Source organism: Achroia grisella, unplaced genomic scaffold (genome assembly GCF_030625045.1).
Source record: "Achroia grisella isolate CSIRO2021 unplaced genomic scaffold, CSIRO_AGI_Agris_v1 utg782, whole genome shotgun sequence".
NCBI lineage: Eukaryota > Metazoa > Arthropoda > Insecta > Lepidoptera > Pyralidae > Achroia > Achroia grisella.
In genome coordinates, this window is record NW_026713022.1 from 5,735,365 (window position 1) to 5,759,644 (window position 24,280).

Sequence of the window (24,280 nt, forward strand, 5' to 3'; positions counted from 1 at the left end):
ATGGACTAGATGGCGCTGTGTTAATTGTCCAGGGTTATTTATTTGATCTACTACGTCTGGGCGCTCTCATTGTTAGTCTGTATGTATGATTTATTTCTTCAAACTGTTATGTTATGGACTAGATGGCGCTGTGTTAATTGTCCAGGGTTATTTATTTATTCTACTCAATCGGGGCGCTCTCATTGTTAGCCCGTATGTAGGATGTATTTCTTCATAATAATAATAATAAACTCTTTATTGTGCACATACAATAAGAAAAACAGTAAATAAAAAAAATCATTACAAAAGGCGGTCTTATGGCTAAAGGCAATTTCTTACAGACAACCTGCTAACAAGCAATACGACTAACGTACATAGAAGAGGTAGCACACACAAGACATTATAATTATCAAACGAATACATAGACATACATATATAGATATGTATATATATAAATAAACTTACACATATACATATTTTTAAAATCACTAGTATCCGGACGACTTAGGCGTAATGCCGGTTAGTCAGGGAGAGAAACACCTCAATGCCTACAATATTCACAATTATCTATCTCTTATTTGTTTTTATAATAATATCAACACTTTCGCTCCAAAACTCCCGCTGCCTACGTTCAATCATCCGTCATCCACTTGTCAATGTCACATAGATTACTTTGGCTCTGGCCTCTGACGTTCCGTTTCAGGTTACATGATTATTGACTTTACCATTTTTAATTAATGGTGCGTCACACGATAGTTAACAATATGTATATACAAGATATTGGAAGATTTCAGAAATATATAGGAAAAAAAAATGAACTATAGAGACAGATAAAGAGACGATTATGTGATATGTGACCAATAAAAAAACGGATTTCTCTCGCGGAACCTTAAAAAGAAATACGAAAACATCGTAAATAAGCGGCTAAAAAGAGTTTATACAGAGTTGACGAGTTTACAAACCATCTTGTGTAATTAATTGTGAACCTTAAGTCGTAGGCGTATGGTGTAGAATTGGTTAACACATCTAAAACGTTTACACTAGTGGTGTTGGTCTAACTTTAGATTGTAATCATTTATGAAACCGGTTCGATCCGGTTCACCAGCAGATTCTATGGTACGCAGTATTTTTCTTCGGGTTCCGTATATATAGCACTGAATAATAAACTGCATTAATTCAAATATTATTCGAAAATGAACTCTAAGTCTGTAATAATAGAATAGGTTTTGCTGTATTGAGCGTGCGGTATGTGTTATCTCACGAGAGTTGCTGATGTAATTTGGCAATATTGCGGAGGCATTAAAAAGATTTTAGAGATCAAAACTGAAATGATGAAACGTAATTTAATATTTTTTCTATTTAGTAAATAAGTAAGTAAGTGACGACCTCGGTGGCCTAGCGGTCTAGCACACCGCTTTACGTCCGATGGTCGCGGGTTCGATTCCTCGCACGGCACAAACATTTGTATTCATGAGTATGATTGTTTGTATCGGTCTGGGTGTTTTCTATGTATAATATGTATGCATTTACGAAAAAAAAATCTAAGTATTTGTATCAGTTATCTAGTACCCATAACACAAGCTTTAGCTAGCTTAACTTGGGTCTAGATGGCGCTGTGTGGATTGTCCTGAGATTATTATTATTATTATTAAGTAATTTAAATGCAATTACAACCTTGCCTATAATTAAATTAGGGTTGTTTTAGAAACTAATAATAATAATATACTTTTACAATTAACATAGAGCCATCTAGTTCCACCGTGAGCATCTGTCCTGCGCTTGTGTTATCTGTCCTGCGCTGCTCGCATCCAATGCCTTCCAGCGATCTTGCAGATCGTCGGTCCACTTGCTGGAGGCCATCTCACGATTTTGACGGGACTTTTCGGCAGGTAGCTGATGTAATAAGGAGTAACTCGGGCTACTTTTATTTTAGAAAAATAAAGTTAAAATCCACGCGGACGAAGTCAACAACCAACTATATATTTTTTATTTACAACCAGCTGTACCCGACAGCTGGTTGTAAATAAAAAATATATAGTTTAAAATAAGAAACAGCTATAAAATGAGTTCTGTCGTTAATAGAAAACATGAGTTATGTTACAATATTTGTGCGGAACCCTCTGTCCGAGATCGATTCGATCTTTCTCGGTTTTTATTTATAATAGTTACGTTTATTGTTACGTATTACTATTATAGTACGGCTATTATTTTTTTTTTATCAATACTAATTGTATTGTGCACTTGTCTGCACTAATTACGCTGGCGGGTCTCCAGTTGAGGATGATAAGATGAACATGAGGTGAGGTCAGTTAGCTCATCATGACAAACTCACATGGAATCGACATCCATGGTTTATATATATAGATATATATATATAAATAAACTTACACATATACATATGTATATACAAGATATTGGAAGATTTCAGAAATATATAGGAAAAAAAATGAACTATAGAGACAGATAATGAGACGGTTATGTGATATGTGACCAATAAAAAAACGGATTTCTCTCGCGGAACCTTAAAAAAAATACGAAAACATCGTAAATAAGCGGCTAAAAAGAGTTTATACAGAGTTGACGAGTTTACAAACCATCTTGTGTAATTAATTGTGAATTTTTTTATCAATAATAATTGTATTGTGCACTTGTCTGCACTAATGGTTTACGCTGGCGGGTCTCCAGTTGAGAATGATAAGATGAACATGAGGTGAGGTCAGTTAGCACATCATGGCATACTCACATGGAATCGACATCCATGATTTCATTAGAAAAATATCATATATGAAATATGAATGGGTCATTTGGAGTCGGCGTAATCTTATACATATAAAATTGGAGTGTCTGTTTGTAATATTGAAATAACCGATTTTTACTACATGCAAATGAATATAACTACGGTACATACACCAAAATAAGATTTTTAAAAATTTTTGTCTGTTTGTTTGTTCCGGCTAATCTCTGAAATGGCTGGATCGATTTTGACGGGGCTTTTTTTGGCTGGTAGCTGATGTAATATGGAGTAACGTAGGCTACTTTTATTTTAGAAAAACAATGTTAAATTCCACACGATGTCGCGAGTACAGCTAGTATGTTTCTAAGAAAGAAGCAGATGGTTATTGGGAGTAAATTAAAGTTAGTAGTAGAATAAATTCATTTATTAAGAGTAACACACCTCCATAAGTCCTTCCAGGTTTGGAGTGCCATCTGCACTCGCCCTCTATCGTCTGGTGAAGCTGTAAAGGCCAGCTGCGGCCAACAGCATTAGAGTAGTCCGAAAAAAAATATTACTAATTAGAAAAAATATATATTCTATTTTATAATTTCCTTGTAACACCACTCAAACATACCATAACACTAAAACTCAGTGTTGTCAGCCACCTGAATAATCCAACCAAAATTTCAAAATTCAAAACATATTTATTCATGTAGGTCTATTACAGACTCTTACGAAAAGAATAGAATAGAATAGAAAATCATTTATTCAAATAAACTTAATTTAAACACTTTTGAATAGTCAACTATTTTATTTTTAAATCTACCGCTCATTCGGAAAGCTGTCTCATCACAAGAAGAATAAGCAAGAAACTAGTGAACTGGTCTGCTCTAATCACTATGACTGATTTCCTCTTATTAATTGTTTAACCAGTGTATTCGATATTTTTTTTATTTGACTATTTAATTAAATTAATACTAATCGGTGGTTTGTATTTCCACACTTAAACTTGAATTGTAAAGTAAGAATAAAATTATTTAAAAGAGCAACACACAAGTTTTCTGCTCGTTCTTCTTGTGATGAGACAGCTTTCCGAATAAGCGGTAGATTAAAAAAATGTTATGACTATTCAAAAGTGCTTCAATGTGAGTTTTATTTGAATAAATTATTTTCTATTTTCTATTTCTATTTCTTGTGTGTTGCTTTTTAAATAATCCTTGTAAGTTCACATTTTACAATTCGAAACGTGTGAATACAAACTACCAACCAGCACTAATTTAGGCTCAAATATGAAAATACAATAAGATTAAATCATTCGTAGTGATAAGAGCAGACCAGTCTCTAAAATGATATGATATGTCAAATCTGCAGTCAGTTTCATTTAAATATTACATAGATTCAATTTCGTGAGCTGAAATAACATTAGAAATAGGAAGTGTAATTAAATCTGTATGTCTGTAACGTAATGTAAGCTACAAAACAGTAGCATCCGCCGCGCCGTCTCCCTGTTATTAATATATAATCGCCGCCCGGACAGGGTTGTCAACCCTAAACTTTTTTTTATTGAACACTAGCTACTTGCTCCGACTTCGCACGGATGTATCATCATCATCATCATCGAAGTTCAGAATACGTCCACTGCTGGACATAGGCCTTCTCTATCTCCACGATGATCGGTCCTGCGCTGCTCACATCCAATGCTTTCCAACAGATGTACATGTATTATATGGGTAGTGAACCCTAAACTTTTTTTTATTGAACACTAGCTACTTGCTCCGACTTCGCACGGATGTATCATCATCATCATCATCGAAGTTCAGAAGACGTCCACTGCTGGACATAGGCCTTCCCTATCTCCACGATGATCGGTCCTGCGCTGCTCACATCCAATGCTTTCCAACAGATGTACATGTATTATATATATAAACCTTCCTCTTGAATCACTCTATCTATTAAAAAACCCGCTGCATCTGGTGCGTAGTTTCAAAGATTTCAGCATACATAGGGACAGACAGCGACAGCGACTTTGTTTTATACTATGTAATGGTGATAATGACTAGCTGACCCACGCAACCTCGTCTGTGTCACACTTACTTGACATTTATCATTATATTTTGCCCCATTTACATAATATCTTTTAAAATTACAGTCTGTGTTATTCTAATGCATAAACTATATTACTGTAAAGTTTCATCAAAATTGATTCAGTAGTTTTTGCGCGAAAGAGTAACAAACATCCATTCATACTCGCAAACTTTTGCGTTTATAATATTACTAGCTGTGCCCGCGGTTTCACTCTCGATAAATTTCAATAAATCATTTAGTGCTATTCTGATGCATAAGCTATATGATTGTAAAGTTCCATCAAAATCCGTTCAGTAGTTTTTGCGTTAAAGAGTAACCAATATCCATCTACACTCAAAAACTTTCGCACTTATAATATTACCTGTGTCCGCGGAGTCAACTGTGCTAAATTTCAATAAAAAAATAGCCTATTCTGGTGCATAAACTATATGATTGCAAAGTTTCATCAAAATTCGTTCAGTAATTTTCGCGTGAAAGAATTACAAACATCTATCCATACTAACTTTCGAGATATATTGATCATAATGGGATAGTGCTACCATCTGCGCTAACGGTATACTCTGGAAGGGTAGTGGAGTATAATTAATACAAGGTTGAATTGAAGTAAGATCAGTAGATCATTTACCCCTCGTGAGGAATACAGAAGAAATTGCCCACAATGGTATCCGCTTGGTAATCGACCAGGTTAATTAAATCCTTTAACAATTCTCTCTGTCTATTTGTTTGATTGTTCCGGCTAATCTCTGAAATGGCTGCATCGATTTTGACGGGACGGTTTTTGGTAGGTAGCTGATGTAATAAGGAGTAACTTTATTATAGATAAAATATTTGTATTATCTGGTTTCATGTTAGGTTACCGCATATATCACGGGGAGTGTTCTGAGGAATTGTTCGGATTAATACCAGCTGCTGAGTTTCAACACCGTACCACCCGCCAGAAACTGAAATACCATCCTGATCATCTCGATGAATGGCGGTCTTCCACAGTACGGTTTTCTAGAAACTTTTTGCCTCGCACAACCACATTGTGGAATCACCTTCCAGCAATGATATTTCCGAACCGATACGATATTGAAACCTTCAAGAAAAGAGCTTATTCCTTTTTAAAAGGCCGACAACGTACTTGCAATTCCCCTGGTGTTGCGGGTGCTCATGGGCGGCGGTAATCACTTACCATCAGGTGAGCCGCATGCTCGTTTGTCCCCTGTGTTATAAAAAAAAAAGGTTTATTCCAAGTATTATTGTTAGAGTAAACCATCGACCTTTTAGACCACGTCTCGTCCAAGTTTTCATAGTTTTTTTGTAATAAGACCGTTAGTCGTGTAGTTCAGTGGTAATCTCATTTCCAGCAATATACCATGTCAGGTTGACCTCCACGCGGTTCCCCCTGGAAACCATCGTGATAAATTCTTAGTGAATTTGTCACGATGGGCTAACTGACCTGACCTCATGTTCATCTTATCATCCTCCACTGGTGCCCCGCCAGCGTAAACCGTCAGCGCAAGCAGGTGCACCATTCATTATCATCCATAAAAAAAACAAGCATTTACGAAGCAAACTGCTTGTTTGAAATAGGTGAGGTTGAGGTACTTTTATTGAGTTTTTACAGCCTCTGGTTAATTGTGGCGCGGTTGGCATCCCTGTGGGTGATTTTGTCCACAGATGGAATATTAAAGATACCATTAGCGGAGCGAAATTTTTAATATATTCATTAGGTTACATTAATTTTTAGTAGTCTACTTGGCCTTTCAGCGGTAAACTAAATAATAAAACAATAAAACCAGACATCAGTTCATACCCAGTCGAGTAAGATCTATTTTTGGAATAAACCAGAATAGAATATTATATTAATATATGTACATTCAAGGGGGGTAATGCATGGCAATAGTTGTTCATGCACGGGATTTTCATTTAATCTTTCTTCGGCTTCGCTCGCGTTAATTTATCCCCTTAGGGGTGGAATTTATCAAAATCCTTTCTTAGGAGATGCCTACGTCATAGTAGATTTATGCTTGCAAAGTCTCAGCCCGATCGGTTTAAAATTGACAAAGTTTCATACAAACTTTCATCCCCTATTTTATCCCTTTGGGGGTAGAATTAACCAAAATCCTTCCTTAGCGGATGCCTACATCATAACATCTACTTGCATGCCAAATTTCAGCCCGATCCGTCCAGTGGTTTGGGCTGTGCGTTGATAGATCACTATGTTAGTCACCTTTGAGTTATATATATTTAGATGCGAAAGTTTGCGAGTATGGTTGGATGGTTGTTTGTTACTCTTTCACACAAAAACTACTAAGCGGATTTTGATGAGACTTTACAGTAATACAGCTTATACATCAAAATAACACATTCCACAACTCCTACATTACTATTTATAAAAATTTTACCCACCTTTTTTGTTAGACCTACAATGAGAGTCACTGGCAGTTTAATTCATATTAGGCATAGCATTTAGGCATATTCAAAATATGATGTTTTTTATATAATTTTTATTTTACTTCTGTCACTGCGCTCTGCAATAAAAGATGTCTGTTAAAACATTTAACTTTTGTCATTAATTTTTACTTTTTTTATAGTCGGCTACAAATCTAGCTAAACAAAATTTGATTAAATGGTGAACAAAACTGTACACAAGCATTAATGGCGCTCCTACGCTTTTATAGTAATTACGGACATACCCATTTTTACGTAAATCATGGACACACTGCTGTTAACCCATTTAATTCAATGTAAGTGGCCATTTTAATGGCTTATAGGCGTATGGGGGACATTGTAATACTTACTGATATATGTATCTATATCAATATTATAATGCTGAAGAGTTTGTTTGTTTGTTTGAACGCGCTAATCTTAGGAACTACCGGTTCCAATTGAAAATTTATTTTTATGTTGTGTGAATAGTTTTGTGTGATGACGTGATATCAATTGTGTTGTAGTCGTGATACAAGCACAAGTTGGAGCCTAAGTGGTCTCGGACAGTGCGGTTCAGAGAAGCTTCCTCCCGCGTACACTTACGTTACGGAATGAACTACCTGCCGAGGTTTTCTCATGAGACTACAGCATGGGGTTTTTCAAGAAGGGTATAGTGTCTCCAACGCGCACATAGGCTTCGGTAACCGTATACCATCAGATGGGCCGTATGCTTGTTTGCCACCATCAATTGTACAATGGAAGTCTGCTACTTGATTGTGATGCAATCAATTGTCTTATAACTAAACGAGTTCAATATTTCGAATTTGGAACACTCTGATCAGTCATAATAATTAAAAAAAAAATTATAAAAGAATTCGATGTAAAATAATTAATTTACACCGTGAAATGAGTTTTAAAATATTCTGTTTAAGAAACAGTTTAAAAATCGAATTGTGTACACTTCAGTGTATTCGATTCGATTTTTAAACTGTTTCTATAGAGAGTGAAAATGTTTTTTTTTAATTTATAAAAGTACATGAAAACATTATTCTTTTGCGTATTAAATAATTCTGGTTTAAATTGTAATAAATTTAAATAGTATTCCATTTTCAAATTGTTTTGATAGAATGATCAAAACGTTTTTTCTGCAAAAACATGCTATAAAATATTACGCATTCATATTGATTCCATTTTCAAAATTAATTTTATTGAACATTTACCAAATCGTATAGGAAAAATCCACAGATTAATAAAAATAACCAGAAATAATACGTTTCACAAGCCGCGATAGTGTTTTCACGAAAAATATATTTTTGCCGATACACAAACATTTTTTTTTTACAATATACGCGTTCATATGTGCGTAGAACGCGTTGATAAATAGCGGAATGTGTTCACTACGAGAACTACGACATTGGACGTTTATCAAGAAATGTGGAGGACTGACATTTTCTTTAATATATAGTTGCGGTAGTCTCTGCTTATTATTACACTGTACATTTTTGAATAATTTTAATGGCTCTTGTTATTCGGCTGGCATTTGTTTTTACTTTTTTTTTTTTAATATTGATAGTGTTTTTAATTTATATTGTTGTAAGTAAACTACGCATTTCAGTTTGCACCTGTTTCAAATACAATAAAAAATTCTGTTTACCGTTTCTAAAAAATATGTCTAATACAACGAGTTAGATCAATTCAATTCAAAATATCTTTATTCATGTAGGTCTATTACAGACTCTTATGATATGACAAAACTACCGTCAGTTCGCAATGATTTCGAGATGAGAACTGACAAGAAACTCAGCTCGTATTCTTTTTACATAAATGTTGTATATGTTTACAATAATACATATTCATTTAAATTCAAATTTTGGGAGAATAGAGTGACCACCAGTATATGTAATAACATATACAATAACATATATTAAAAAAGTATTTATGGTTTTGCAATAGCAAAACCATAAATACTTTTTTAATATAATGTAACATATTAATAAAAATAAATAAATAACCCTGGACAATTTACACAGCGCCATCTTGTCCTATGGTAAACAGTGCTTGTGTTAATGGTACTAGACAACTGATACAAATACTTAGATACTTTCTTTGTAAATACATACATAATAAACATTCAGACGGATACAACAATTATACTCACGAATACAACTGTTTGCACCGTGCGAGGAATCGAACCCGCGACTATCGGAAGTAAAGCGGTGTGCTAAACCGCTAGACCACAGAGCCCGTCTAACATTAAATACATATATACATGAAAAATACGGATAGGGGGACGACATTTTTAACAATTTTTGTGTCTCTGTCTGTTTGTTCTGGCTAATCTCTGAAATGGCTGGAGAGATTTTAACGGGAATTTTTTAAGCAGGTAGTTATAGAATAGAACAGAATAGAAAATCATTTATTCAAATAAACTTAATTTAAGCACTTTTGAATTATCATAACATTTTTTTATCTACCGCTCGTTCGGAAAGCTGTCTCATCACAAGAAGAACGAGCAAGAAACTTGTGTGTTGCTCTTTTAAATAATCCTTGTAAGTTCACATTTACAAGTCAAAAGTATGTAATAAGGAGTAATTTAGGCTACATAGAAAAATAAAGCTAAATTCCACTAGTATGAAGTATGTATGTAGCTAGTATGAAATAAACAACTCTGTATACGAATGTACCAATAACTAGGCACCGATGCGGAAAAGGGGTTATTCATATCTATAAAACCCCCTTAAACCCCCTTAAGCCCCCTTAATGGCACTTCAGTGTACCACTTTGGGGGTTGTTCGCCACCTGCTACGTGTCCGTATGAAGGTTAATAGCTATCTTAATTAATGTTTTGTGTTTTTGCTATGGAATATTTTTGTTACTAATGGATTCGTGTATCCATGTTATGAGTTATGACCTCCATGGTATAGCGGTTTGGCACGCCGCTATAATTGCGCGGGTTCGATTCCTAAAAAAGTCTGGACGTTTTCTAAGTAATTATATCAGTCGGCTAGTACCCATAACACAAGCTCTGCTTACCGTAGGACTAGATGGCGCTGTGTTAATTGTCCAGGTTTATTTATGACTATGATTGTTTGTATGGATGTTTTCTATGTATAATTTTTTTTGTACATACATAATGTACAAAAAAATGTGTTTAGGCGGCCTACTTATGGAAAAGCGAAATATCTCCTTTGGAAACTATACTCTATCCTGGGGAGATAAAAACCATCGCTCCTAAGAATATCCTTCAATTCTTGTCCCTGACGGGTCTAGGTAGCGAACTTTAAACATTAAAGAAACTTATTATAAATTTTATAATGACATATTGTAAATTAAATAATGTAAATTTAATATCGTAATGGGTGAAAACTGTGATCGGTACAGCCTATGCTGTAAATAATATAATTGACGTAGTGGAGTAACCTGAAACAGTCATGCTCGCTATAAAGTTCAAACTTGTGGCGGCGTGGTGGGCCGGGTCGATGTGCTCCCTCAAATATGGTTGAGTACAATGATGGCTGGCTCATATGTCATACTCGTGAACGGATGCTGCTTGTGGGGACTGGTCTGTTCAGGTTGTGAACACTGATTAAATTTTTTGTTCTTTGCGATAGCATATGCTGGTGGTCACTCTATTCTCCCAAATTTGAATTTTAATGACTGTGTATTATTATAAACATGTGCCACTATAATTTGAAAAAAATACGAGCTGAGTTCCTTGTCAGTTCTTCTCATCTCGATATCATTCCGAACTGACGGTAGATTTGACATATCTGTAATAGACCTACATGAATAAAGATATTTTGAATTTGAATTTGAACTTTGAAAAGGACGAGCACAATAGATCTATGTAGGTCGCAATGCTACAGGTCTTAAGCATCTGACAATAGCAATTAATAAAAAAATACTAGTAAAGAGAATATAACCACAAGGGCAACAAATAAAATGGACTATGATTTTTGAAGCAAGTGCAGGCGTGAGCTCTTATAAATGCGAAAGTGTGTAAGTATGGAATAGAATAGAATAGAAAATCATTTATTCAAATAAACTTACATTGAAGCACTTTTGAATAGTCATTACATTTTTTAATCTACCGCTCGTTCGGAAAGCTGTCTCATCACAAGAAGAACGAGCAAGAAACTTGCGTGTTGCTCGTTTAAATAATTTTATTATTACTTTACATTTTTAAGTTGAAGTGTGTGAATACAAACCACCAATTAGCACTAATTCAATTAAATACTCAAATAGAAAAAATATTGAATATATAATCAACTGGTTAAACAATTAATAAGAGGAAATCAGTCATAGTGATTAGAGCAGATCAGTCCCTACAAGCAGCACCCGTTCACGAGTATAACGGATGAGCCAGCCATCACTGGATGTTTGTTACTCTTATATATAATATGTCGCTGCACGCGATCGCACCACCACTGGGCTGCTACTGAAAATCAGTGTTTTGCTCGCTGAGCAAATTGTTCACTGAGTAGCTCAACACTTTCGTATCCCTGTGGCACCTAATATGTATTTTAATGTTTATTTTATGTGGAAGTTACGCCGACCCCAAATAAATGGGAGAAGGAAGAAGCAGATGATGATGATGATGTGGAAGTTAAAGTGTTATGTTATTATTTTTTTTAATAATTTACTATTCTTATGAGTTGTATGAATTTTGTTTGTACTCTCTTTGTTATCGGGATACGAATAAAGATTTTTATCTATCTATCACGCAAAAACTACTGAACGGATTTTTATGAAACTTTACAGTAATACAGCTTATACATCGGAATAACACATAGGCTATATTTTTTATTGAATTTAACGCGCGTGAATCCGCGGGCACAGCTAGTAATATTATTAACGCGAAAGTTTGTGAGTACAGATGGATGTTTGTTACTACTTCACGCAACTACTGAACAGATTTTGATGAAACTTTACAGTGATATAGCTTATACATCAGAATAACATATATGGTGTAATTTAAAAAGATATAATGTAAATTTACTAGTATTCCATATACAGAAAGTTATTATATACATTTTTACACTACACATTGTGCCTATGTGTAGTGTAAAAATGTATATAGAGCGTCTTAAAGTCTGGGACGCGTGCAATTAACACAAAATTGACTGTTTCACATATTTAATTAGATAAACATATACCTGGCACAAGGTAATGTTAATTGGGAGTTGCTTTCAACCGTAATTGGTTTGTTTCAAAAGCAATTACCAGTTAGCGAGCGCCCACGTCTGCACTCATGTCATATTCCATCTTACATATTGCCCTTGTGGTTTATATATTCGACGGTTACTATACCGCCTTGATGGTGGTCGCTGGTTCGATGTGTTATTATGATGCATAAACTATATTACTGAAAAGTTTCATCAAAATTTGTTTAATAGTTTTTGCGTGAAAGAGTAACAAACGTTACTTTTGACGAAACGTTTGACGAGGTCGGTGGTCTAGCGGTCTAGCACACCGCTTTACGACCGATGATCGCGGGTTCGATTCCTCGCACGGCACAAACATTTTGTATTCATGAGTATGATTGTTTGTATCGGTCTGGATGTTTTCTATGTATAATATGTATGTATTTACAAAAAATATCTATGTACATGTATCAGTTATCTAGTACCCATAACACAAGATTTAGCTAGCTTAACTTGGGTCTAGATGGCGCTGTGTGAATTGTCCTGAGATTATTATTATTATATTTGCGTATTTATAGTATGTACGTATTTATAGTATAATATTAAAAACAATAAGATTGATGATAATTGGAAAGTGCAGGGGGTACGCGTACTCTTAATTGGGAAATACTGATATATATATAGAAAATACCATGGCACTCCCATATGCTACCGTTTGGGGGGCAGGAGATTGTTAATAATCAGGACTGATGAGCTTATTGCCAGCAATGGACCATGTCAGGTTGACCTGTATGCGGTTCCCCCTGGAAACCATCGTGATAAATTCTTGGTGAATTTATCACGATGGGCTAACTGACCTGACCTCATGCTTATCTTTTCATCCTCCACTGGTGCCCCACCTATGTATATCGGGGAGCACTATTCCATTATCATCAATCTTATTATCTAAATATATATAACTCAAAGGTGACTGACATAGTGATCTATCAACGCACAGCCCAAACCACTGGACGTATCGGGCTGAAATTTGGCATGCAGGTAGATGTTATGACGTAGGCATCCGCTAAGAAAGGATTTTGATAAATTCCACCCCTAAGGGGATAAATTAACGGGAGCGAAGCCGCGGGCAAAAGCTAGTTATTAATATTATAAATGCGAAAGTGTATAAGTATGGATGTTTGTTACTCTTTCACGCAAAAACTACTGAGCGGATTTTGATAAAACTTTATAGTACTATAAAACACCCGAAACTACACTTAAACTACAATAATACTCAGGAATACAAACGTTTGTATCTGGTGAGAAATCGAACCAGCGACCACCGTCAAGGCGGCAGGCATACTAAACCTCTCGACTACGTGGCTGTTGATTTACAATACAACAACAACACATGAAGAAATATAACAATCCGGCTAAATTTAAATGGTTTATGTAACCCGAAGTCACGAACGAAAGCTAGTCCTAGAAATAAAACCATAAACACTTCGGTTAGCAACAGAGATCTGCGTGTGCGCATTGCGAATCTGGGTCGGATCGATGACCCGCGCGGATCCGAACGCGGCCGATGTTTGCCGATTGCATCCGAACTTTTTATCTATCAGTTGATCTTAGAGTTTATTTAACTAGATGACCCGGTGATGTTAGAGAGCGTTGTGGCGTAATGGTTTACCCTCCCGGCTAATATCCGAAAGGGCTTGACTTCAAAACCGCTTCGATCGATCCCCTGTCCAATTCAAACGGGTATCTAAATTATGACGGTTTGAGCCGAGATTTTTTTTTGTGGATGATAATGAAATGTGGCACCCACCTGCGCTAACGGTTTACGCTGGCGGGGAACCAGTGGAGTATGATAAGATGAGCATGAGGTCAGGTCAGTTAGCCCATCGTGATAAATTCACCAGGAATTTAACACGATGGTTTCCAGGGGAAACCGCGTGAAGGTCGACCTGACAAGGTACATTGCTAGTTATGGGGTTATCACTCCACATTACTAACAATCCCCTTCCCTCCTCTGAGCCGAGATTCGAACCCATGACTGTGCCCTAAATCGAATCAAATGTGGATATCACTGCAAAAAATTGACAATTTATATTTCTTACTCTCCGGTGAAGGAAACACCGATAACGTAAGTTTAAATTAAACTGAAAGACAGTTATAGGTTTGCGCCTTGCTGTATTAGATTCGCTACCGAATATAGGGTGAACATATTTATAAATTTAAATAAATTAAATAGGGGTATATCAAGTCTTGCGTTCTTAACCATCAGCTGGTCTGTCGACATAAACTGACTAAAAAATAATTTATATTATATGCATATTCAGTAGGTCTGAGAATCGACTATTATCTATTATCATACCCCTAAGTGATAAGGGTTGTCCACCCTTAATATTTAATCTTTATTATTTGGACAATACATTATTTATTTTTAAAAAGACATACAACCCTAAATTTTCACTTTTATATTATCAACCCCTATTTTTAAATTACGATTTTAATTTATTTGGCAAAACTACGTTTGCGGGGTCAGTTAGTAATATATATAAATATATCAGTGGAGTTTTTTCTCAGTTCTTCTCAGCTGAAGTAGCTAGTTGAATTGGACACTATCCCTAAATGATAAAAAAAAATGACGTGCATAAGAGGTCGAAAGGTTAATGAATAATTGTGTGTTTGCGTTTGACCATACCTCTGACCACTCTATCTGCTATAACAGTCGTGAAGATGCTTCCTTATGACCCAGTGTGAACTTCCTAACATTTATAATATATATGACTAGCTACTCGCCCCGGCTTCGCCTGGGTGTACATGTATTATACATATAAACCTTCCTCTTGAATCACTCTATCTATTAAGAAAATCCGCTTCAAAATCGGTTGTGTAGTTTTAAAGATTTAAGCATATATAGGGACGGACAGACAGCGACAGCGACTTTGTTTTATACTATGTAATAAAGATTATGTGCTCAAAATTATCTGAAATTTAACATAATAATATATTATTAAAGCTGTAAATAACAGCGGTACTAAAACGCCAGCTCGTATCATTGTGACAGACAGATGGACGGCGGTCGTACTCATAGACGTCTGTCCAAATACACTTAATTATTTAAACTGAAAATCGTTGGCGTATATTTCAGTAATGTTACATTGGTTACAATATACGTTTAAATGTGTGTATATATATATACACATATATACAAACACGCTCACATACCCAGTCTACACACGTACTCACTATCTACTCACCCCGGCTTCGCCCGGGTGTACATGTATTATACATATAAACATTCCTCTTTATCTATTTATCTATGAAAAAAAGACAGCCTCGGTGGTCTAGTGGTTTAGCACACCGCTTTACTATCTGATGGTCGTGGGTTCGATTCCCCGCACGGTACAAACATTTGTATTCATGTTTGTATCGGTCTGGGTGTTTTGTATGTATAATATGTATTTATTTACAAAAAAAATGTATCCATGTATCTATATCAGTTGTCTAGTACCCATAACACAAGCTCTGCTTAGCTTGGGACTAGATGGCGCTGTGTGAATTGTCCTGAAATATTATTATTATTAAAAAAAAACCGTTTCAAAATCCGTTGCGTAGTTTTAAAGATTTAAGCATACTTTTAGTTGCTACTTATGGGAACCTCATTGCTAGCAATTACCAGGTTGACCTCCACGCAGATCCCCAGAAAACCAAGGTGATAATTTCCTGATCAATTTACCACGATGGGCTAACTGTCCTGTCATCATGCTCATCTTATCATCCACTAGTGCCCCGCCAGAGTAAACCGTTAGCGCAGGCGGGTGCACCATTCCATTATCATCATTTTAGTTTAAAAAAATAAAAGTATATTACTCCCCTCGAGGACATAGCTGAAAATCAGTGTTTTGCTCCTTGAGTGATTCTCCACACTGAGCTATGTTTCAGTTTTGTATTGCTGTAGCACACACATGCCGGTTTACAAATTCAAATTCAAAAATGATTTATTCATGTAGGACATTTTAGCCGCATATGAACGTCAAGTTTTTAAAATAATTTTTTTCCCTACCGTCCAGTTCGTTATATAGATCCAATTGAGAAGAACTGGCAAGAAACTCAATTGAATTACTTTTTTTAAAAGCCAGTTTATTTACAATGCATATCTATTTATATAGGTGTATAGGTGTCTATGTCTAACATTAAATGAAAATCCCGTGCATGAACAACTATTGCCATGCACGCTCGTCATTCAAGTAATCGTTTAGTGAGTAATAGGCTTTGCTCAGTAAATATGATTTAACAGATGTTTTGAATTTATTTAAGGGTAATTCCAATATATCCTTTGGTATCTTATTGTAAATTTTTATACCTATTCCCATAAAAGACCTATTGACTTTTTCTAAACGATACTTGGGGACAGCAAGTACCCTTATTGAATTGTTATATTATAGGTACTTGTCATGTGATGTTATAATTAAGACTGTATGTGTGTACTAAGATACAAATAAAAACTATTATATATCTATCATCCGTAATTTTTTTTATTATATTAATGTAATGGTTAAACAACGACACGGATGGCCCTTTCTATAAGATTATGCAAACAGATATTCGGACAACTTTCTTATTATTATATTGTTATACCACTGATCGGTATAAGTAAAGTCGAGGAGTGGAGGCAACCGACGTGGCGCCAACTTACTTTCTAATATCAACTCACTGCGCGGTACACTCAATGGCAAAAGTCTATTTGTTTTATTAACTAAGACAAGTATTTTGGTCACATTAGCCGGAACGAACACTGTATGGAGCGGGTAATTATCCAAGGTTCAGTTGAAGGCAGACGTTCTCGGGGTCGATCACCAACGAGATGGACTGACAGTATCAGAACGGCTAAACAGCACTCCATGGTACAATGTTCTCGTGCAGCCAAAAACCGTACCAGGTGGAGGCAAATTGTAAGGAGCTCTTTCGCCAAGGACCACAACGATACCATATCACAAAATATACCATCATGAAAGCCACGACCACTCTGCCAAGAGTGAAAGACTGAAGAAGAGAACTAAAACAAACATCTTAGCATATTTTTTGAAAGAAATAATATTTATTTACTGTCTGTACTCGGGATTTCGTCTGCGTGGATTTTAACTTTAGTTTTCTAAAATAAAAGTAGCCTAAGTTACTCCTTATTACATCAGCTAAAATAGGTCTAGCTATTTTAGAGATTAACCGGACACACAGACAGACAAAAATTGTAAAAACTGTTATTTTGGTGTATGTACTGTATTTATATGCATGTAGTAAAAATGGTTATTTCTGTATTACTTAGCAGATACTACAATTTTTTTTTTTTATTTTTATTTATAAGTATTACATACATATATACAATTGATTTTTACAATTATCGCCAAACTGCTTTGCAGTTTGTTGTCGAATAAGGACACTCGGTTTTACTTATACTTAATTTACAATTTAACTATAATATAGAACTTATACTAATGCATTTTTTCGAGTAACCATCTTTTCAATTTATATTTAAATATTTCTTTACTTGAACAATCGTTTTCGTTATCAATTACTTAAATATTCGTGGCGTATTTATATGTATAGATGTACAGGCTACTAATAGCACATATTATAAATACAGTGGACCCCCGGTTATCCGACAAACGTTTTGCAGGGCAGTGTCGGACCATCGTATTTGTCGGATTATAGAGTGCTGCTTAAGGGTCCTCTGCTTATAGTCCGGAATTTTTTACAAAAGAGTATCTTGTAATCCGATAAATTACAGATCCAGTGATAAGATTCTATGTTATATATGTATGTAGATATATGCACTCTGAAGTATATTGTCAAAGTAATATTCAATAACAAATAATAGACAATGTCGGATTACAAGGGGGGCCGGATTAGACAGGGGCCGGATTATCGCGGGTCCACTGTACCTACCTGGGTAATCACTTTCTACGCAGTAGGTCAGTGCTTCGAGGAGCCTTCGGAGAGCCAGGTCTGGTCCAATTCTCAAACGCTTCATGTTTCTCCAAACACTTCCATAACGCTGTATATAACATACATAAGTAATATGAATTGTCTAAGTAGTCACGGCACTGACGACGGCAATCTGCCAAGGTAGCGCCAATACACCACACCCTTCGGCCAGTAGTCCTCCTTCATGAAGGTGGGCAGCGTGTTCGTGGGGACCTGGGCCACAAATACCTTAAAACTCGCATTGTGACTGGATTGCAGCTGCGTCACGCTCATGTCTGTATGTAGTTGACAATCTCTTGGTCCTTGGTGTAGTGTAGGTAATAAGATGAATGTGAGGTCAATTGATAATTGAGGCCGTGATAGTTTGTTGTTTCTTGTTTTTTTTTGTGGATGACAATGATGTACTCTCCTACGCTAACGGTTTACGCTGGCGGGGCACCAGTGGAGGATGATAAGATGAGCATGAGGTTAGGTCAGTTAGCCCATCGCGGTAAATTCATCAGGAATTTATCACATTGGTTTCTAGGGGGAACCGCGTGGAGGTCGACCTGACATGACACATTACTAGCAATGGGGTTATTAGTCCACATTACTAACAATCCCCATGCCCCCTAATTATATTGTAGTTAGTTGAATTTATCATGATAGTTTCCAGGGGGAGCTATCAACTCAACCAGACATAGTACATTGTCAGCAATGGGGTCACTGTTAACAATCCCTAGCCCTACTTCTTCACATTCCATAGATTTACAGCGCGGGAGCCGGGTCCAACGTGTAGTGAGGGAAACTCCAAGCAGTTCCCGGGACTTGTGACCAGGGTGTAGGTTTAAGATCCCTTCATCCCTTCACCGCTCGTGTTACTCTATCTGCCCAGCCGATCTGGCAGTGACAAATGTAAATGTAAATTGTACTCTATTTTCCGCATTTAGAGCCGAGACTACAAAACTAGCCAGCAAAGCCCCCTAGAGGGGCGAAGGGGATTGTTAGTAATAAGGACTGTTGACCCCATTGATAGCAATGTACCATGTCAGGTTGAGCTCCACGCGGTCCCCCCTGGAAACCATCGTGATAAATTCCTGATTAATTTGTCACGATGGGCTAACTGACCTGACGTCATGCTCATCTTATCAACCTCCACTGGTGCCCCGCCAGCTTAAACCGTTAGCACAGGCGAGCGTACCATTCCATTATCATGCTTAAAAAAAAAAGCCCCTCCTAGAAGCGCAGAAGCCTCCTGGTGTCATCACAGACTTCACGGACCTCAACCTTCACGTGACCTCACTGTTCCAAGGATTTGTGTTTGTTGTGTGACCACTGCAAGAACACCAGGATCACGTGAGCGGCCGTTTCTTCGGCTTCAAAACAGCCAGGACAAAGCGCCTGTCTACCATTAGGTGGTTCGTGATTTTGTCAGTGCAATTTTTGTCAGTGCAATTGGGTTGTTTGGGCTATTGTCAGGTGCTTCATGCACCTGTAGCACTGCAACTAACATAGATTTTTCAAAGTTCCTACCTAGCTAATATGGCTACCTACACCTGACGGGTCTAGAAAAGAATTGAAGGATATTCTTAGGAGCGATGGCTTTTATCTCCTCAGGATAGAGTGTAAATTTTCCAAAGGAGATATTTCGTTTATGCATGAGTGGGCTACAATTATATAGGATGTGTAGTGGCGTTTCCTCTTCAGTTTGGCAAAATCTGCAGATTTTCGTTGTGCATGGGTCTAGATTTGCCATATGTTTGTTTAATTTGCAGTGTCCTGTGAGGGCCCTAGTCATCACGCATATGTTGTTTTTACACAATAACAATAGTCTGAATCAGTACAAGAGTCAGTGAAAATTAAGAAAAAAAATATTCATATTTTTTTGTGTGTTTTTTTTATAACACAGGGGACAAACGAGCATGCGGCTCGCCTGATGGTAAGTGATTACCGCCGCCCATGAGCACCCGCAACACCAGGGGCATTGCAAGTACGTTGTCGGCCTTTTAAAAAGGAATAAGCTCTTTTCTTGAAAGTTTCAATATCGTGACGTCATTTTGTCTATCCAATAAAAAAAAAGATATCTTTTTTGTGTGTGACTGTACTTGTCTTTGTGAGACAAGTGTTGTGAGTGCCTAGCAACACCGGTTTCGTAGCTGGCGAGATCAAACGGTTCGACACGCACACTGTGAATATTAGAGGGCCATACACGGTGGCCAATTTTTATAGTAATATTTTCGGGATTTTTAGTAATAATAATAATAAAGCTGTAATTCCATATACATGTCGTAAAGGTAGAAAGTTCAAGAAGGCAAGAAAAGCTTTTATCGTTCTAGCTTTAAAAATTACGATATTTCCATACAACCCTTCATCCCCCTTTTCAACCCTTTACAACCCTTTTTTCATATTAAACAGTAGTCATATATCCTTTCTGAGGATCTAGACTATCATCACCATCATCGTAGCCCGGATGACGTCTACTGCTGGATATAGGCTAGGTCTAGATTATAAGTATAGCAAATTGTATTCAAACCGGTTCAGTAGTTTTGACATGAAAGCGAGACAGACAGTCAGACAGAGTTACTTCGCATTTATAATAGTAGTAAGGAAGTAAGGATGTATGTACAAAAAATATTTTAGTAGGTTTATTAGATGTTTAGTTAAAGTAACTTCAAATTCTGCTTTCATCGGGACATTGCAATTGGGATATCCCGATCAAATCAATATATTTGGTGACCCTAACCATGCAACCAGTCAGCCTTTCTGTATCTAATAGGTACCCACTGTGTTTGTCTGTTGTTTACAGCTTTTGCGACCTCCTTGGCACAAATAAGGTTTTGTTTTGAGTAAATTACAGTTTTTTCTATATATAAATGAATCAGTAAAGTGTCTGTCTGTTTATCACATTTGCACGACCTAATGGCTAATGACTTAATGGATCTTAATGAAATTTGACATGTAAATAGAATGTATAACAACGATATACACTTGTTTGTTATACGTTCTATTTACATGTAAGACTTAAGGATATCTTTTAGCTAAATAAAAGCAGGCGAAGTCGCGAGTATAGTATAGTATAGTATTATTATATTGACGGCCTCGGTCGTCTAGCGGTTTAGCACACCGTCTTACTTTCCGATAGTCGCGGGTTCGATTCTTCGCACGGCATAAACATTTGTATTCATGAGTATGATTGTTTGTATCGGTCTGGGTGTTTTCTATGAATAATATGTATGTATTTACAAAAAAAAATATTTATGTATTTGTATTAGTTATCTAGTGCCCATAACACTAGCTTAACTTGGGTCTAGATGGCGTTTTATGAATTCACTAGGATTAAATTTCAATAAAAAATGTGTGTTATTCTGATGCATAAGCTATAATTACTGTAAAGTTGCACCTAAAACCGTTCAGTAGTTTTTGCGTGAAAGAGTAACAAACATCCATACTCACAAACTTTCGCGTTTATAACATTATTAAGATATTTATGTATTTAACTTGAAACTAGATGGCGCTGTGTTAATTGTCCAGTGTTATTTATCTACAGAGGCTTTCTTTTATCGGAAAAAGCAGGCAAAGTCGCGAGTGACTAATAGTATTACTATATTCTGTTTATTTTTAGTATCATTTGCATAATATAAACTTAAATCTTGACCTTTCACGGTGTCCACATTACTGACTGGCGCCTATAGGTCGATGATATTATAGTATAATTTATTTCACTCTACAGACCCTTGTGGTATAGTGGTAACTGTGTAGTCTTGCATAGAATAGATCCCGTGTTCGATGCTCAGTCAATACAATATTTTTTATTGACCAAGACGTGTTAACTAGAACTATGTGTCACATCTCAAAAAGTACGTTAACATAACTTTATTTCCACTGACGGCCTCGGTCTAGCGGTTATGCACACCGTTTTACTTCGGATGGTCGCGAGTTTGATACCTCGCACGGTTTTAATTTCGGACTACTCTAATGCTGTTGGCCGCAGCTGGCCTTTACAGCTTCACCGGACGATAGGGGGCGAGTGCAGATGGCACTCCAAACCCGCGGAAGAACTTATGGAGCGGCTGATGGCCAACCATCGTCTGACGGATATTACTTTAATCTGAGGGCACCGCTAGGGTTTCGAACCTCGGTTCAGGCCGTCGTAACATCGATCCCCATTTGAATTGGAAGGGGGATCGGAGGGGTCCTCGCACGGTACACACATTTGTATTCATGAGTACGATCGTTTGTTTGTATTAGTTATTTCAATATATTAGTATTATAATATTAATTCATACGTATGTCAGTCTATAAGGTATTTATAGTATGGACCCACTAGCCTGGAATAAATAATTCACACCCATATTTTGGAATCACCTTCCAGCAATGATATTTCCGATACGATATTGAAACCTTCAAGAATAGAGCTTATTCCTTTTTAAAAGGCCGACAACGTACTTGCATTTCCCCTGGTGTTGCTGGTGCTCGTAGGCGGCGGTAATCACTTACCATCAGGTGAGCCGCATGCTCGATTGTCCCCTGTGGTGTAGAAAAAATTGTATGTGTGTTTTCTATGTATTTACAGAAACATATAGTTAAGTATTTCTATTATTGTCAAGTACAAACTCTGCTTAGCTTGGAACTAGATGGCGCTGTCTAAAGTGTCTAAGGATATTTATTTATTATTATTGATACTATTAAATGGTAAAACACCATAGAGCAACAATGGTATTTATTACATTGTAATTTCGGCGTGTAATATCGTAATTGTGATTACGTTTGTAATTATATAAGTTTTACGTCATTTTTAGATGCTACACTGAGTATCAATCGTCATAGTACCTAACTATGTAACTTCCGCTCTTGTCTGACGTATGGAGTGCAATTAAACTATTGGGATATATAAATATATACTACTACTAGCTGTGCTCGCGACTTCATCCGCGTAAAATGACGATACATCCATATAACCTTTCATCTCCACTTTCAACCCCTTGCACCACTTTTTTCGCATTAAAAAGTAGCCTATGTCCTTTGTCAGGGTCCAAACTATCTCTGTACCAAATTTCATTTAAATCGGTTCAGTGGTTTCGGCGTGTAAGCGATACAGACAGACAGAGAGAGTTACTTTCGCATTTATTTATAAGAATAGTAAGGATATAGAAAATAATATCCCTTAGAAATAAATCTTAATTTTTGTATAATAAATATGTATAAAAATCATTTGAAGAGTTTCTTGTCAATTCTCAGCTCCAACTCCGAACTGACGGTAGATTTGACATATCATTCATTCATTCATAATTTAAGAGCTGTGCTCTTGTCGGTGGAGCTCCCGCCACCTTCCACGATCTTCTATCAGCCCCTTTAGCTGTTGTTTAACATATCATAAAGTTTCTTGTCAATTCTCAGCTCCCACTCCGAACTTACGGTAGATTTGACATATAAGAGTCTGTAATAGACCTACATGAATAAAGATATTTCGATTTGTTTTACTAAAATAGCTCACAAAATCGCTCCAGAAATGTTCCAAATTTAAAAAATGACAAGATTTTATTTGGCGGGAAAAATAAAATAGATAAAAATAATTGCAGTGCATATTGCTATATGGAAACCAAATTTAGCAAATACACTGTCAACTGTTCACATTTATAACAGTAGGTGTTGGATCTATTTCTATTTCGCTTACAAAGCAAAATGTCGACAATATTACATAATATGTATTTCAAAACTAGTGCAAAAAAACAAAATGGCCACCTACTAATGTACTGTCGAATCTTATATTTTTCATATTGGGGTAGGTTCACTATGATACGGGTCGATGACTTCGAATACACCACTACCTCACACTTACATAACTACGAATACACTTATAAATTAACCATTCAATTTTAACACCTACACATTAGAGTTCATATTTAAACGAAACTTATTTCCAGAACCGCAAGTGAAAGGTTGCTGCATTTATAATCGAATGCAATTCGCATCTGTGTGAGTGGAACACGAC